This window comes from Macaca thibetana, chromosome 16, assembly GCF_024542745.1.
Source record: "Macaca thibetana thibetana isolate TM-01 chromosome 16, ASM2454274v1, whole genome shotgun sequence".
NCBI lineage: Eukaryota > Metazoa > Chordata > Mammalia > Primates > Cercopithecidae > Macaca > Macaca thibetana.
In genome coordinates, this window is record NC_065593.1 from 2,106,160 (window position 1) to 2,121,551 (window position 15,392).

Genomic DNA, 15,392 nt, shown 5'->3' on the forward strand with positions numbered 1-15,392 from the left:
AAGCTCATATTATTTATTTATTTATTTTTTATTTTTTATTTTTTTTTTGAGACAGAGTCTCGCTCTGTCGCCCAGGCTGGCGTGCAGTGGCCGGATCTCAGCTCACTGCAAGCTCCGCCTCCTGGGTTCACGCCATTCTCCTGCCTCAGCCTCCCGAGTAGCTGGGACTACAGGCGCCCGCCACCTCGCCCGGCTAGTTTTTTGTCTTTTTTAGTAGAGACGGGGTTTCACCGTGTTAGCCAGGATGATCTCGATCTCCTGACCTCGTGATCCGCCCGTCTCGGCCTCCCAAAGTGCTGGGATTACAGGCTTGAGCCACCGCGCCCGGCCTAGAAGCTCATATTATTTATCCGGAGAAATGCCATATCGGGTGCACCAATTATTAGAGGGACTAGCCAGTTGCCGAAACCTCCGATTATGATTCGTATTACCATAAAGAATATTATGACGACTGCGTGGGTGGTAACAATAACGTTGTAGATCTGATCATCTCCTAGCCGAGTTCCTGGTTGGCCTAATTCTGCTCGAATTGGAAGGCTTAAGGCGGTGCCCACTATCCCCACTCCTGCGCCTAATAGCAGGTATAGTGTTCCGATATCTTTGTGGTTAGTTGAAAACAATCAACGACTGATGAACCTAAGTGGGAAAAAGGTAAAATGGCTGAGTAAGCATGAGACTGTAAATCTAAAGACAGAGGTCAAGGCCTCTTTTTACCAGCCCTGAAGTGATTTCTCATGTTGAATTAACAAATTGAAAGGAGCAGCTTCAATCCTGCCGTGGCTTCTGCCACCTTTCTCCCCTCAGCGGTGGGAGAGGTAGATTGAAGCCAATTGATTAGGGTGTTCAGATGTTAACTAAATTTTCGTGGGTTTGAATTCCACCAGCCTAGCCAGGGCTTAGCTTCATTAAAGTGGTGGAAATTCTAAATTTCTAAGTATTAATGGAGAGATGGGTAAGAGGAGGGTAGAAGAAATGGTAAGTGGGGGGAGGAGTAGTACGGGTTTTGTGTTTTCGAATTGTCATTTTATTTTCATGTTATTAGATGTGGAGAATATTGTCACTGAGATGGAATAAATTAGGCATATGTAAACGTACAGGCTGAGTAGGGTTATGGTAGCTATAATGATGGGGGTAATAAGACTATTGCTTTTTGTAAATTCTTGAATAATGACTTATTTAAGTAAAAATCCTGTTAATGAGGGTAAACCTCCTAGGGATAGTAGAATTAGTGGAATTATAGGTGTTAATCATGTTCATTTGTTTCAGGCATGAGATCGTGAAAGAACTGCAGTGCTTATACTCAGGTTGAGTGCTAGAAATGCAGTAGTTGTTAAAGTGAAGTAAATAATCAGGTTTAGAATGGTAATTTGGGGGTCATAAATTAGTACTGCTATTATTCAACCTATGTGAGTAATTGAGGAGTAGGCTAGGATTTTACTCAGTTGTGTCTAAGTTCTCTTCAACTGCCCACTATAATGGATACGATTGTGATAGATAGGAGGGTGTTCATGTTTATTGATGGGGAAAATTTGAAACATAATCAAGATAGGTGCTAGTTTTTGTCATGTGAGGAGAAGTATGCCAGACATTAGAGAGGTTTCTTGGGTTACCGCTGGGACCTAGAAGTGAAAGGGGGCTATTCCTAGTTTTATTACTAGGGCCATTATTATTGTTAAGGATGAAAATTGATTACTAGTGTTTATTCTTTTTCATTGTCCGGAGGACAGGTTATTGGAAAGGATACCCATCATGAGAATTATAGATGTGGTTGTTTGTGTAAGGAAGTATTTGGTGGCTGCTTCTGTAGAGCGGGGATTTATTTTTTTTAATTAAGATTGGGGTAAAAGCTAGTATGTTTATTTCTCGGCCTATTCAGATGAGAAATCAGTGTGAGCCCAGCATTGTGATAAGAGTTTCTCTGAAAATAGTAGGGTAGATAATAAGTTGAGCTAATGGATTAATTGGCACGGGAAGGGTATGACCAACATTTTCGGGGTATGGGCCCGATGGCTTATTTAGCTGACCTTACTTTAAGATGTGGTGTAACAGATAGCATGGAGAATTTTGGATTCTCAGGGGTAGGTTCAATTCCTATCGTTCTAGAAATAAGAGGATTTTAACCTCTATTGTTTACTCTATCAAAGTAATTCTTTTGTCAGACATATGTTCTATGTTTGAGGTGGGACGCTGGAAATTAGGACAGGCATTGAGATATAACATATGCAGAATGCTAGTTTAAGTGGTAGGAAGTTTTTTCATAGAAGATATGTGAGTTGGTCATAGTGGAATCGGGGGTATGCTGTTCGAATTCATAAAAACAGGGTGGTTAGAAGGAGGGTCTTGGTAATGAAATTTGTGATATAGAGTTCTGGTGAATGAATATATAGTGTGTAGTGCTCCTAGGAAAATAGTAGTAGTTAGGGCATTTATTACGATAATATTCATGTATTCTGCTGTAAAGAAGAGGGCAAATGAACCTGCGGCATATTCAATGTTGAAGCCTGAGACTAACTCTGACTCTCCTTCTGTTAGATTAAAAGGGGCTCGGTTAGTGTCTGCTACTGTGGAGATAAATTATATTCTGGCTGGGGGCATGATGGTAGGAGCAGTCAGAGGAATTCTTGCATTGTGATGAGTGCATATAAGTTAAATGAGCCACTTAAGTAGAACTAACAGCAGGATGATGGCTAGGGTGACCTCATATGAAATTGTCTGGGCCACAGCTCGTAATGCACCAATCAGTGCATAATTTGAATTAGATACTCATCCTGATCATAGAATAGACGGTTAGGCTTGATGTGGCTAGTATAAATAGGAGGCCTATATTAAAATTAATTAGAGTATCTGGTATGGGGGGGGAGTTCACAAGAGGACAGCGATAGAAAGGGCCAGGGTTGGAGCAGTAACATAAAGGGTAATAGCAGATGTTGAGGGCCATAAGGGTTCTTTGGTGAAAAGTTTTATTGCGTCAGGGAGTGGTTGAAGCAGTCCGTAGGGACCTACAAGGTTAGGTCCTTTGCATAGTTGTATATAGCCTGAGATTTTCCGTTCAATGAGTGTAAGGAATGCTATAGCGATTAGAGTAGGAATGATGAGGAGGAGAAGGTGAATTATAGGCCCGTTGTTAAGAAGAGGACTTGAACCTCTGATTATAAAGTTTTAAGTTTTATGCAATTGCTGGACTCTGCCATCTTAACAAACCCTGTTGTTGGGTTGGGTGTGTGATGATCTGTTTGACTGAGATAACATCATCTATGGGGTGAGGGTGCTTTATGAAGTGGGCCCTATTTCTCTTATCCTTTTGTAATAGGAGAAATGTTAAATAGACAGAAACTGACTTGGATTACTCCAATCTGAACTCAGATCATGTAGGATTTTAATCATAAAACAAACGAACCCTTAATAGCGGCTACACCATTATTAGCATGTCCTGATCCAACATCAAGGTCGTAAATCCTATTGTCAATATGAACTCTAGATTAGGATTGTGCTGTTATCCCTAGGGTAACTTACTTGGTTGATCAAATTATTGGGTCAATGTGTATTAACTCGCTTAGACTAGCGCAGTCTTAGTTTAGGTTGTTCGGAGGTTGGATTATGCTCCGAGGTCACCCCAACCAAAATTTTTAATGCAGGGATAGTAGGCTAGGGTCTGTAGGCTTTTTTTGAATTTTTATTTGCATTAATAAATTAAAACTTCATAGGGTCTTCTCTTATATCCGCCTCTTCACGGATAAGTCAATTTCACTGATTAAAAGTAAGAGACAGTTGGCCGGGCACAGTGGCTCACGCCTGTAAAAAAAAAAAAAAAAAAAAAATAGTAATAGACAGCTGAACCCTCATGTAGCCATTCATACAAGTCCCTATTTAGGGAGCAAGTGATTATGCTGCCTTTGCATGGTCAGGATACCGCAGCTGTTGAACGTATGTCACGGAGCAGGCAGTGCCTCTAATACTGGTAATACTAGAGGTGATGTTTTTGGTAAACAGGCAGGGTAAGATTTGCCGAGTTCCTTTTACTTTTTGTAATCTTTCCTTAGAGCATACCTGTGTTGGATTAACAGTATAAATAATAGGGTGCTTATTAATATTAGGCTTTCAATGGGTTATTCCGATCTGATGTAAGCTTATGCAATGGAGAATATCTTCATGTTACTTACATTAACATTATTGCTTCTATTAAGTAATAGATTAGTCCAATGTGATGTTAGGAGTTCAGTAGAGTGATTAGAATTTAAGATAGATAGGCCAGGCGCGGTGGCTCAAGCCTGTAATCCCAGCACTTTGGGAGGCCGAGACGGGCGGATCACAAGGTCAGGAGATCGAGACCATCCTGGCTAACACGGTGAAACCCTGTCTCTACTAAAAAATACAAAAACCTAGCCGGGCGAGGTGGCGGGCGTCTGTAGTCCCAGCTACTAGGGAGGCTGAGGCAGGAGAATGGCGTGAACCCGGGAGGCGGAGCTTGCAGTGAGCTGAGATCCGGCCACTGCACTCCAGTCTGGGCGACAAAGCGAGACTCTGTCTCAACAAAAAGAAAAAAAAAAAAAAAAGAATTTAAGATAGATAGATGTTGAGCTTGAATGCTTTCTTAATTGGTGGCTGCTTTTGGGCTAACTGTGGTGGTAATATTTTTTACTCTCTGTTGGAAGGCTGTTTCCTATGGTTTAAAGAGCTATCCCTCTTTAGATTAACAGTTAAACTTTTTTTTTTTTTTTTTTTTTTTGAGATGGCGTCTCGCTCTGTCACCCAGGCCGGAGTGCAGTGGTGTGATCTTGGCTCACTGCAAGCTCCGCCTCCTGGGTTCACGCCATTCTCCTGCCTTGGCCTCCCTAGTAGCTGGGACTATAGGCACCCGCCACCTTGCCCCAGCACACCTAGCTAATTTTTTGTATTTTTAGTAGAGACGGGGTTTCACCATGTTACTCAGGATGGTGTCGGTCTCCTGACCTCGTGATCCGCCTGTCTCGGCCTCCCAAAGTGCTGGGATTACAGGCGTGAGCCACTGCACCCGGCCTACTCTACAACCTTTTTAGGGTTTGCTGAAGATGGCGGTATACAGGCCGGGGGCAAGAAGTGGTGAGGTGTATCGGGGTTTATAGATTATAGAACAGGTTCCTCTAGAGGGATATAAAGCACCACCAAGTCCTTTGAGTTTTAAGCTGTTGCTTGTAGTATTCTGGCGAATGGTTTTGTTAATGTAACTATTAATTAGAGTTTAGGGCTAAGCATAGTGGGGTATCTAATCCCAGCATGGGTCTTAGCTATTGTATCTTCAGGGTATTAAAGCCACTTTCCTAGTATATTTTATTTCAGCTGGAGTTTGTTACAACTTAGATGGAGTTTAGCTTTATTGAGGCCAGACCTTAAACACTCTTTACGCAGAGTTCTATTAACTTGGGTTAATCGTATGGCCACGGTGGCTGGCACGAAATTGACCAACCCTAGATATCAGCATAAACTTTCACTTATTAATAATGATTTATCATTGCTGTTTCCCATGGGAGTGTGGTTGAGCAAAGTGTTTTGAGCTGCATTTATGCGTGCTTGATACCTGCTTCTTTTGATCTGGGTGATCTAGAAGGCATTTTTCATGGGGGCGTGGGTGCTTGCATGTATAATCTTACTAAAAGCTAATAGAAAGGCCAGGACCAAACCTATCTGTTTATGGGGTTGTGCAGACCCATCTAGACATTTTCAGTGTCTTGCTTTGAATAATTAAGCTACATTAACTGCATAAATACTTATGTAAAATTAAAATATGAGAAGGAAAGAAGTAAGTATAAATAGTCGTTTACAGTTCTGGGAATTCAGGGTCTTTAAAGTTGAGTTAGCAGAGGTTTGGCTGAGAGGACCACTCATAATTCGGACATAATTGATTTAGGGTATGGTGTATGGGGTAGCACTTTCAGAGGAGTACGCTCAAGGTATTATATCAGTGTTAGGGTGGAAATTTAGTGATTGTATTTGTTATATAAAATGGAGGCTTAATTTAGTAGGAGGATCTTAAGATTTTTAGGAAAATGACATCCATCGAGGGGCGGCTGTTGGGGTATTCGTGGTTAAAATATGATTTCTGGGCTCTGACTGGGTTGCATTTTAGTCTCTTGTTTTTGCGGATTTAATGGAAATCGTTCTTGAAAGTGAGCGGACATGCGTGAGCATACCTGCCTATTGATTAATTGTTATGTCTTTCAAGCATGAATTAATTGATACCTTATGCTTATTATGCCAGCCTGGAATATTCAATATAAGCTCAGCTTCTACAATTGATTTAGCAGGAATCAAATCCAAGTTCATCTATGGCAGATTCGGAGGGGACTAGGCCTTATGCAATGGTGAGTGACAGCATCCCCCAAAGTTAAAAATACGAAATGCAAGACAGCGCTCCCGTGACTGGTTAATAGGGTGGTAGTCATTAGTCCATCGAGATGTCTTATTTAAGGGGAACATGTGGGTGATCTTAGTTTTATGGCCCTGAAGTAAGAACCAGATGCCAGGTATAGTTTCAGGACAGTCGCCCCCAAGTGTTATGGGCCTGGAATGAGGAGGGTAGCACTCCCCAGCGGGATGATGATTTCTCGGAGGCTGGTAGATTAAGAGACCAAAACCTGGCAGGGATATCCATGTTGACAAGAGATTTCTTGACTGAAATGTGCCATGTCCAATGAACGAATATATGCACTATGCGATATTAAGAATTTCTAGTACGGATCAATATTCGTATGGATCAGGTTTTGTTGTACAGTCAATAATAGTATATATACGCATATATATGTGTACATATACATACACACACACACACACACACACACAAATGGCCCATAATTCCACTGCTGAGATGGCCTCAGTTGACCTTTTAAAAACAAAACAAACAAGAAACAAACAAAACAAAGGGGATATCTGCACTGGGTTGGGACATTCAAAAAGCATCAAAAGGCAAACAGGTATTACTGCTACAGTTGCTCAAGCCAGAAACTCTGCAGTCTGTGACCCTTCTCCTTCACTGTCTTGCATTCCACAACCAAACCCTGATCATAACCTGTCGATTCTGCCTCTACACATAACTGATCCACCCCTTTCTCTCCTCCCCCACCAGCAGCCTCCTGCTTGTGCCCCTGGACGATTCCAACAGCCTTCTTCGCCATCCCAACTCCCACCCACACCTGTGCCCCTATAAGCCCACTTCTACGTGGCACCAAGAATGGCTGTTTCCTTCTGGAGCCTACAGGCCCTGCATGCTGCCTCCAGCCTCCCTCTACCCTCCTCTCCTCACTAACCCTTCACCCCTTCCACGCCAGGTGCTTGGACCCATTGCAGAGCCTTGGCCCAGGCTGAGCAGTTGGTTCCTGCACACAGACTCCCAAGCTGGCTCCTCTCATCCTTCAAGTCTCAGCTTAAACAGCAATAAAGAAAGACCGTTCCTGACTACCCAAGCCAAAAAGGTGTCATCTCAGTTTTCATGCATCTCAGTCCTACTTTTGCTTTGTTTTTGTTTTTGTTTTGAGATGGAGTTTCACTTTTGTCGCCCAGGTTGGAGGGCAGTGGCGCAATCTCAGCTCACTGCAACCTCCACTTCCCAGGTTCAAGCAGTTCTCCTGCCCAGACTCCTGAGTAGCTGGGATTACAGGCGCGCACCACCACACCCAGCTAATTTTTGTATTTTTAATAGAGACAGGGTTTCACCATGTTGGTCCAGCTGGTCTTGAACTCCTGACCTCAGGTGATCTGCCCTCCTCAGCCTCCCAAAGCGCTGGGATTACAGGCGTGAGCCACTGCACCTGGCTCTGCTTTTGCTTTTAAATGTTACCTATCACATACATTTACGATGCTCTCACTCATCCATGTACTTGCTTCATCTCTGTCTCCCTATTGGGCCATGAGCCACAGAGGGCAGGAGCTGACCCCATCTCACACCCCACTGCATCCTAGCACCAACTCCACGTCGGGCGAACATATGTGCCAGGCGTCGTGGTGAGTGTTGCATATGCATTCTCATTCAGTCTTCACCTGCAAACTAGGTTGTTTCCCCCCCCTCCCCATTTTGTATATGAGGAAACTAAAGCTTGGAAAGGTTAAGTAACAAGCCCAGGTCACACAGTTGGGGAACGACGTGGCCAGGACAGCTCCGTGTGTCTGGCCCCGTCTATGCTGTCCCCACTGCACTGTCCTCTCTCGCTTGTGCTGCCTGGTTCCTCCCTTCCCATGGTGCACATCTGCTGAGTGAATGCAATGACAGTGGCACAGCAGGTTTAAGCAGAGAAGGTGCCAGGTCCCGTCCCGAGTCTCACCCGAGTTCTTACCATGTAGGCCACCAATGCCAGTTCATAGATGATGCCCTGGGCACCGAGCTCCGTCACATCAATCAGTCCTGAAACGTCAGCACACACAAAACACATTTCAAAAAGTATATAAACATTTTCCTTATGAAACTAGAACTTATTTTAAGAGAACCTAAGAATGCCCTCAAGAAGCATAACTTGGTGGCAGAATTCACCACGTGTGCTGAGAAGCCCAGACATCCTGTCCTGAGCAGTTGCCATGACCATGATCTCAGGCAGCTCAGATGTAACACAGGTTCATTCTACAAATCCCTACTCCACTAGGGAACAAAACATTAGGTTCAAAGTAGAAAAAAGAATGGCCAGGTGCAGTGGCTCACACCTGTAATCCCAGTACTTTGGGGGGCTGAGGTGGCAGGATCACCTGAGCCCAGGAGTTTGAGACCAGCCTGAGCAACATAGTGAGAACCCCATCTCTACAAAAAAAAAAAAAAAAAAAAAAAAAAAAAAAAAATTCCCAAAAAATTAGTTGGGCATGGTGGCACACTCCTGTAGTCCCAGCTACTCAGGAGGCTGAGGCCAGAGGATCACTTGAGCCCAGAAGGTCGAGGCTGTAGTGAGCCCTGATGGCACCACTGCACTCCAGCTTGGGTGATGGACTGAGACCCTACCCCACCCCCAAAAAGCAAAAGAAAGTGAGGCTGTAAGAGTTGCAAGTCACCCCCTAGAGAGACATGGGGTCACATGGTGGGAGGGGAGGCGGAGGCTGCAGAACTCTACAGATAGCTGATGGGACTGTTGATGTGTGCGAGTGTCCATAGAAATGGCAACGTTGTCACTGTCACCCTCTGCATCGACTGTTTGTTACTTCACTAATAACAAAATGGCTAAGGTAAATATCTATGGCAAAAACGATTACGGTTCCAACAGAAACATAGGCCATGGCTAAAACAGGGCTGAATCAGTCGCCCTGTGTACATACAACTCTTAGAAATTTGGGAGGCAGAGGCAGGAGAATGGCATAAACCCGGGAGGCAGAGCTTGCAGTGAGCTGAGATCCGGCCACTGCACTCCAAGCCTGGGCGACAGAGCCAGACTCCATCTCAAAAAAAAAAAAAAAAAAAAGAAATTTGGCTTGGGCTGGTGCGGTGGCTCATGCCTATAATCCCAGCACTTTGGGAGGCCAAGGCAGGTGGATCACTCGAGGTCAGAAGTTCCAGACCAGCCTGGCCAACATGGTGAAACCCCATCTCTACCAAAAATACAAAAATTAGCCAGGCATGGTAGTGCATGGCTATAGTCTCAGCTACTTGGGAGGCTAAGGCAGGAGAATCGCTTGAACTAGGGAGGCAGAGGGTGCAGTGAGCCGAGATCGCGCCACTGTACGCCAGCCTGGGTGACAGAGCGAGTCTCTGTCTCAAAAAAATAAATAAATAAAAATTAAAAACCAATTTGGCTTGATGCCTGGCCAAAGTCAGCTGAGGCACAAGCTACTTCATGAGGCCTGGGGTCGGGCTTTTGTTCCTTCAGTTCGTGACCTCTGGCAAACCTCTGACCCGCAGCTTCCCTTTCCTCACTTACAAAATGACGGGTGCTGCAGTAGAGCCAAAACCCCACCCAGCCTGAGTCTGCTAACGATGGGATGAGGGCTTAAACCTATATTGAAAACCTCCATGAGAGCCTAATGAAATGAGGCAGGACAAAGCAGCAAAGCTGGAGTTTCCTGGGAATCTCTGGAGACCTGACTGGCCGGGCTGAGGACAGCTTTCGGCTGGACTGCTGACAAACCTGCAAGGAAGTTTCCGATCTCAAAGGTCCACCGCTCAATGCACACCATGAACATACTGGGAATAACCAGGCAGATGTAGGAGCCCCACTCCTGGAAGCACTCCCTTGTCCAACCTAGGGAACAGGAAAGAAAACAGGCGTTTGCTTTTCAACAGTCTCTGGCACCAACAATTCTGTTTCACATACCCGTACCCCGCAAATGGCCAGAGACTAGGTGCAACCTCAGTTCTCCAGCAAAGTATAAAGATGCCAAACGGGTTGAGATGGCAGGCCCTAAGCTGGCAAGATTCAGTAGATGCCCTTTCACCCACACATTCTACTCCCGGGCATAAATGGCAGAGGGATTTTTGTAGACCTCTGTAAAAACACATGTAGAAAGCCAGGCGCGGTGGCTCACACCTGTAATCCCAGCACTTTGGGAGGCCAAGGTGGGTGGATCACGAGGTCAGGAGTTCAAGACCAGCCTGGCCAACATGGTGAAACCCCGTCTATACTAAAGATACAAAAAAATTAGCCGGGTGTGGTGGCACACGCCTGTAAATCCCAGCTACTCAGGAGGCTGAGGCAGGAGAATCGCTTGAACTCGGGAGGCGGAGGTTTCAGTGAGCTGAGATCGCACCACTGCATTCCAGCCTGGGCAACAGGGTGAGACTCCTCTCAAAAAAAAAAAAAAAAAAAAGACATGTAGAATATTCACTGTGGCAGACATTAGTTGAGGGGTGTGGGAGACAACACGGAACTAGAGGAGTAAAATATGATAGATGTACATTATGATTAAAAGCAAAATTGATGTATATATAGCAATGTGGATATTTAAAATACATAGTGCTCACAGGCAACAAAAGTAAACATAGATAAATTGTACTACATCAAAATAAAAAACTTGTGTGTATCAAAGGACACAATCAGCAGAGTGAAAGGGCAACCCATGGAATGGGAGAAAGTATTTGCAAATCATATAAGGATATCTGGATATCATAATGTCCAGAATACATAAAAAAATTTCTATGGCCAGGCGCAGTGGCTCACGCCTGTAATCCCAGCAGTTTGGGAGGCCAAGGCGGGTGAATCACCTGAGGTCAGGAGTTCAAGACCAGCCTGGCCAACATGGTAAAGTCCTGTCTCTACTAAAAATACAAAAAATTAGCCAGGCATGGTAGTGGGCGCCTGTGATCCCAGCTACTCAGGAGGCTGAGACAGGAGAATCACCTGAACCTGGGAGGTGGAGGTTGCAGTGAACCGAGATCACGCTACTGCACTCCAGCCTAGGCAACAGAGCGGGACTCCATCTCAAAACAAAAACAACAACAACATCAGCAACAAAATTCCTACACTCAACAACAAAAAAAAGAAGTAACCTGGTTTAAAAAAGGGAGGGCAACAGACTTGAAGAGACATTTCTCCAAAGATGATATATAAATGGTCAACAAATATATGAAAAAATGCTCAACATCAGTAATCTGAAGGAAATGCAAATCAAAACCAAAGTGAGACATCACATCATACCCATTAGGATGGCCACTATCAAAAAACCCAGAAAATAACAACTGTTGGTGAGGATGTGGAGCACTAGACCCCTTGTGCACCGTTGGTGGGAATGGTGCAGCTGATGTGGAAAAACAGTATGGTAATTCCTCAAAAAATTAAAAATAGAATCCCCATATGATCCAGTAATTCCGCTTCTGAGTATATGCTCCAAAGAATCAAAAGAAAGGTCTTGAAGAGATATTTGAACACCCATGTTCAAAGCAGTACTATTCACAAAAGCCAAAAGGTTGGAGCAACCCTTGTGTCTATCAGTGCATGAATGGATAAAACAAAGGTGGTATATACATACAATGGAATACAATTCAGCCTTAAAAAGGAAGGGAATTCTGAAATGTGTTAAACAGGGATGAATCTTGAGAACATTATGCTGAGTGGGTGGGTAACAAAACGACAAATACCATATGACCTTCAATTATATGATGAATCAAGAATAGTTAAACTCATAAGAACAGAAAGTAAAATGGTGGCTGCCTGGGGTTCAGGGGCAGGGAGGAATGGGGAGTTGTATAATGAGCACATAGTTTCAGTTTTGCAAACTGCAAAAGTTCTAGAGGTGGGAGATGGTGATGGCTTTACAACAATGTGAATGGACTTCATGCCACTGACCATACACATAAGAATGGTTAAAATGATAAATTTTGTGTTATGCATATTTTACCACAATTAGAAAAAATATAAAAAGAAAACAATGTGCAAAGTCAGGGTTTAATGAACTTTTTCTGTAAAGGGCCAGATGGTAAATATTTTCTACTTTGCAGGCCAAATGGTCTCTGTGGCAACCACTCAACTTTGCTCTAGCAGCCTAAGGACAGCCATGGGCAACATGTAAGTGATTACACATGGCTGTGTTTCAATAACACTTTATTTTAAAAAACTGGCCGCAAGTTCATGGGTTTGCCAACATCTGTGCTAAGTGAAAAGGTTTACAAAAAAGAAAGAAGTCTAGCCAAGTGTGGTGGCTCACGCCTGTAATCCCAGTACTTTGGGAGGCTGAGGCGGACAGATCACTTGAGGCCAGGAGTTCAAGACCAGCCTGGCCACCATGGGGAAACCCCATCTATACTAAAAATACAAAAATTAGCCAGACATGGTAGTGGGTGCCTGTAATCCCAGCTACTCTGGAGGCTGAGGCAGGAGAATCACTTGAACCTGGGAGGCGGAGGTGGCACTGAACTGAGATCACGCCACCGCACTCCATCCTGGGCAACAGAGCAAGAATCTGAAGAAAAGAGGAGGGAAAAGGAGGGGAGGGGAGGGAAAAGAAGTCTAAACTATAACACTATATTAGGTAAATATAAACATATATATACAGACAAAAAAAAATTTTTTTAAGATGCATATTAAAAGATATATGTCACTGGCTGGGCACGGTGGCTCATGCCTGTAATCCCAGCACTTTGGGAGGCTTAGGCAGGAGGATCAATCGAGGCCAGGAGTTCAAGACCAGCCGGGGCAATATAGTGAAACCCTGTCTCTACTAAAAATAGAAAAATGATCCTGCTGTGGTGGTGCACACCTCTAGTCCTAGCCACTCAGGAGACTGAGGTGGGAGAATCACCTGAGCCTGGGATATGGAGAGTTCAGTGAAGCAAGATTGTGCCACTGCACTCCAGCCTGGGCCACAGAGCAAGACCCTGTCTCAAAAAAAAGTGTGTATATATATATATAAATAAACACAGAGAGAGTGCCTTGAGGGAGGAGAATGGAAACTTTGAAATGAAGGTAGAAATACCCTAAAATGGTAAAATGGGACAGGGATAATGGAAGGAATGATGACATCAGCATGCCATGAATGTGAGTATGAGAAACTCAGTGCTTTGCATCTGAGGTTCAGGACTGGAGGGGGAGGGGGAGAAGGGAGGAGTCAGGCATTGAAAAACACCGAGAATTTCTGCAACATAAAAGCAAAGAAGGCACCAAGAGCCAATCGGCAACTTACCTTATCGGGAAGCAATATGGTCTGCTCTAGGAAAGAAGAAGAGCCGGCCCTCACCCCATAACTGCAGACTTGGAAGTGAAGGTTTGAGGGAAGAACAACATGAAGAACAATGGAGAATGAGCTACATGCACTGTGATGGCTACATGCTCTAGGAAAGAAGAAGAGCCGGCCCTCACCCCATAACTGCAGACTTGGAAGTGAAGGTTTGAGGGAAGAACAACATGAAGAACAATGGAGAATGAGCTACATGCACTGTGATGGCTACGAATGGTGAGAAGGTGAGAGCGAGTCAAAGCATAGGTCCCAGTGAGCAGGGACTTAGGAGCCAGGAGAGCGGTGTCCCCCATCCTTGTGTAAACGAGGACCAGAAAACCTGCCTGCCGGCCTGCAGTCATGGCACAAGCGCGCTGCCTATCCCAAGCCACTAGCAAAAGGGTCACTGTGCACAGGACAGAGGCCTGAAGCCAGAGCACAGTCACAATGAGGAAACCCTGAACTAAGACACTGGTTCTAGAGCAAGGATATTTCACAAGACCTGAGCAGATGCAACCCTAAAAAAATGGACGGGGCACACATGCGACGCACAGGAACACAACCCCCTCGAAAGAGAAGGGCACGGACAAAGCCATAAGGAAGTCAGTCAAAACTACGGTCTCAGGTGGCAGGCATCCATCTGACACTGCTGAGTAAACTCGAATACTGTATTTCATCATGTCAATGAGGTCATTATGTGCCGAAAACAGTTTGACAATTAAACTGTGACATAAGATCTTAAGACATCAATTGAAAGATGAATTCCAATTTTAAAGACATTAAAATGGAAAAATTATGAGTCTTAGAATCAACAAAATACAGGTATAGATATGTTCCATGACTCAAGACATAAACAGATATTGAATCTGATACCAGGAAAGAAACTTCACAAAACCAGCACACAAAAGATTTCATACCCAGTGAAGTAGGAATAATAGGATAATCTGAAAAAAAATTTTAAATAAGCATTCTTAAAATGTTCAAAGGCAGGAGGTTTTGAAATAAGAATCAACAGATATAAAAAAGAATGAAGGGGCTGGGCATGGTGTCTCAGGCCTGTAATCCCAACACTTTGGAAGGCTGAGGCTGGTGGATTGCCTGAGGTCAGGAGTTCAAGATCAGCCTAGGCAACATGGCAAGACCCCGTCTCTACAAAAAAATACAAAAATTAGCTGGGTGTGGGTGGCACACACTTGTAGTCCCAGCTACTTGGGAGGCTGAGGTGGGAGGATCGCTTGAGCCTGGGAGGTGGAGGTTGCAGTGAGCCAAGATCACACCACTGTACTCCAGCCTGGGCAACAGAGTGAGGCCCTGTCTCAAAATAAGAGAGAGAAAAAAGAACTGAGTAAAATCTTAGACATAAAAAATATAATTATTCAAATTATAAACTGTTTTAAATATAAATAAAAGTGCTGGGATTGCAGATGTGAGCCACCACACTGGGCTTCACTTAGATTTCTATACCCAGCAATATTCAAGAGAAACATTCAAGAGAGCAGGCTGGGAGCAGTGGCTCACACCTGTAATCTCAGCGCTTTGGGAGGCAGAGGAAGGAGTACTGCTTGACTCCAGGAGTTTGAGACCAGCTTGAGAAAAAAAGTGAGACCCTGTCTCTTCAGAAAATTTAAAAAAAAAAAAAAAAATTAGCCAGGTTTGGTGGCATATGCCTGTAGTCTGAGCTACTTGGGAGGCTGGGGTCGGAGGATTGCTACGGCCTAGGAGGTCTGCACTCCAGCCTGGGTGAAGAGCAAGACCCTGTCTCAAAAACAAACAAAACTCCTCTCAACAAGTTATGTGTAGAA

The 15,392-nt window shown here is 44.2% G+C and overlaps 2 long non-coding RNA genes across 2 annotated transcripts; one reads left to right on the top strand and one right to left on the bottom strand.

Annotated features, from left to right (window-relative positions):
• The first annotated feature begins 513 nt into the window (after positions 1-513).
• Positions 514-7,536, top strand: LOC126939075 (uncharacterized). The gene is made up of 3 exons (XR_007720299.1): positions 514-581; positions 6,282-6,338; positions 7,302-7,536. It is a non-coding gene; the product is annotated as an uncharacterized LOC126939075 (long non-coding RNA).
• On the bottom strand, positions 559-11,075 carry LOC126939074 (uncharacterized). Its single transcript, XR_007720298.1, has 3 exons — positions 10,071-11,075; positions 8,304-8,371; positions 559-636 (listed from the first exon to the last, which is right to left on the bottom strand). It is a non-coding gene; the product is annotated as an uncharacterized LOC126939074 (long non-coding RNA).
• Positions 11,076-15,392: the final 4,317 nt, after the last annotated feature.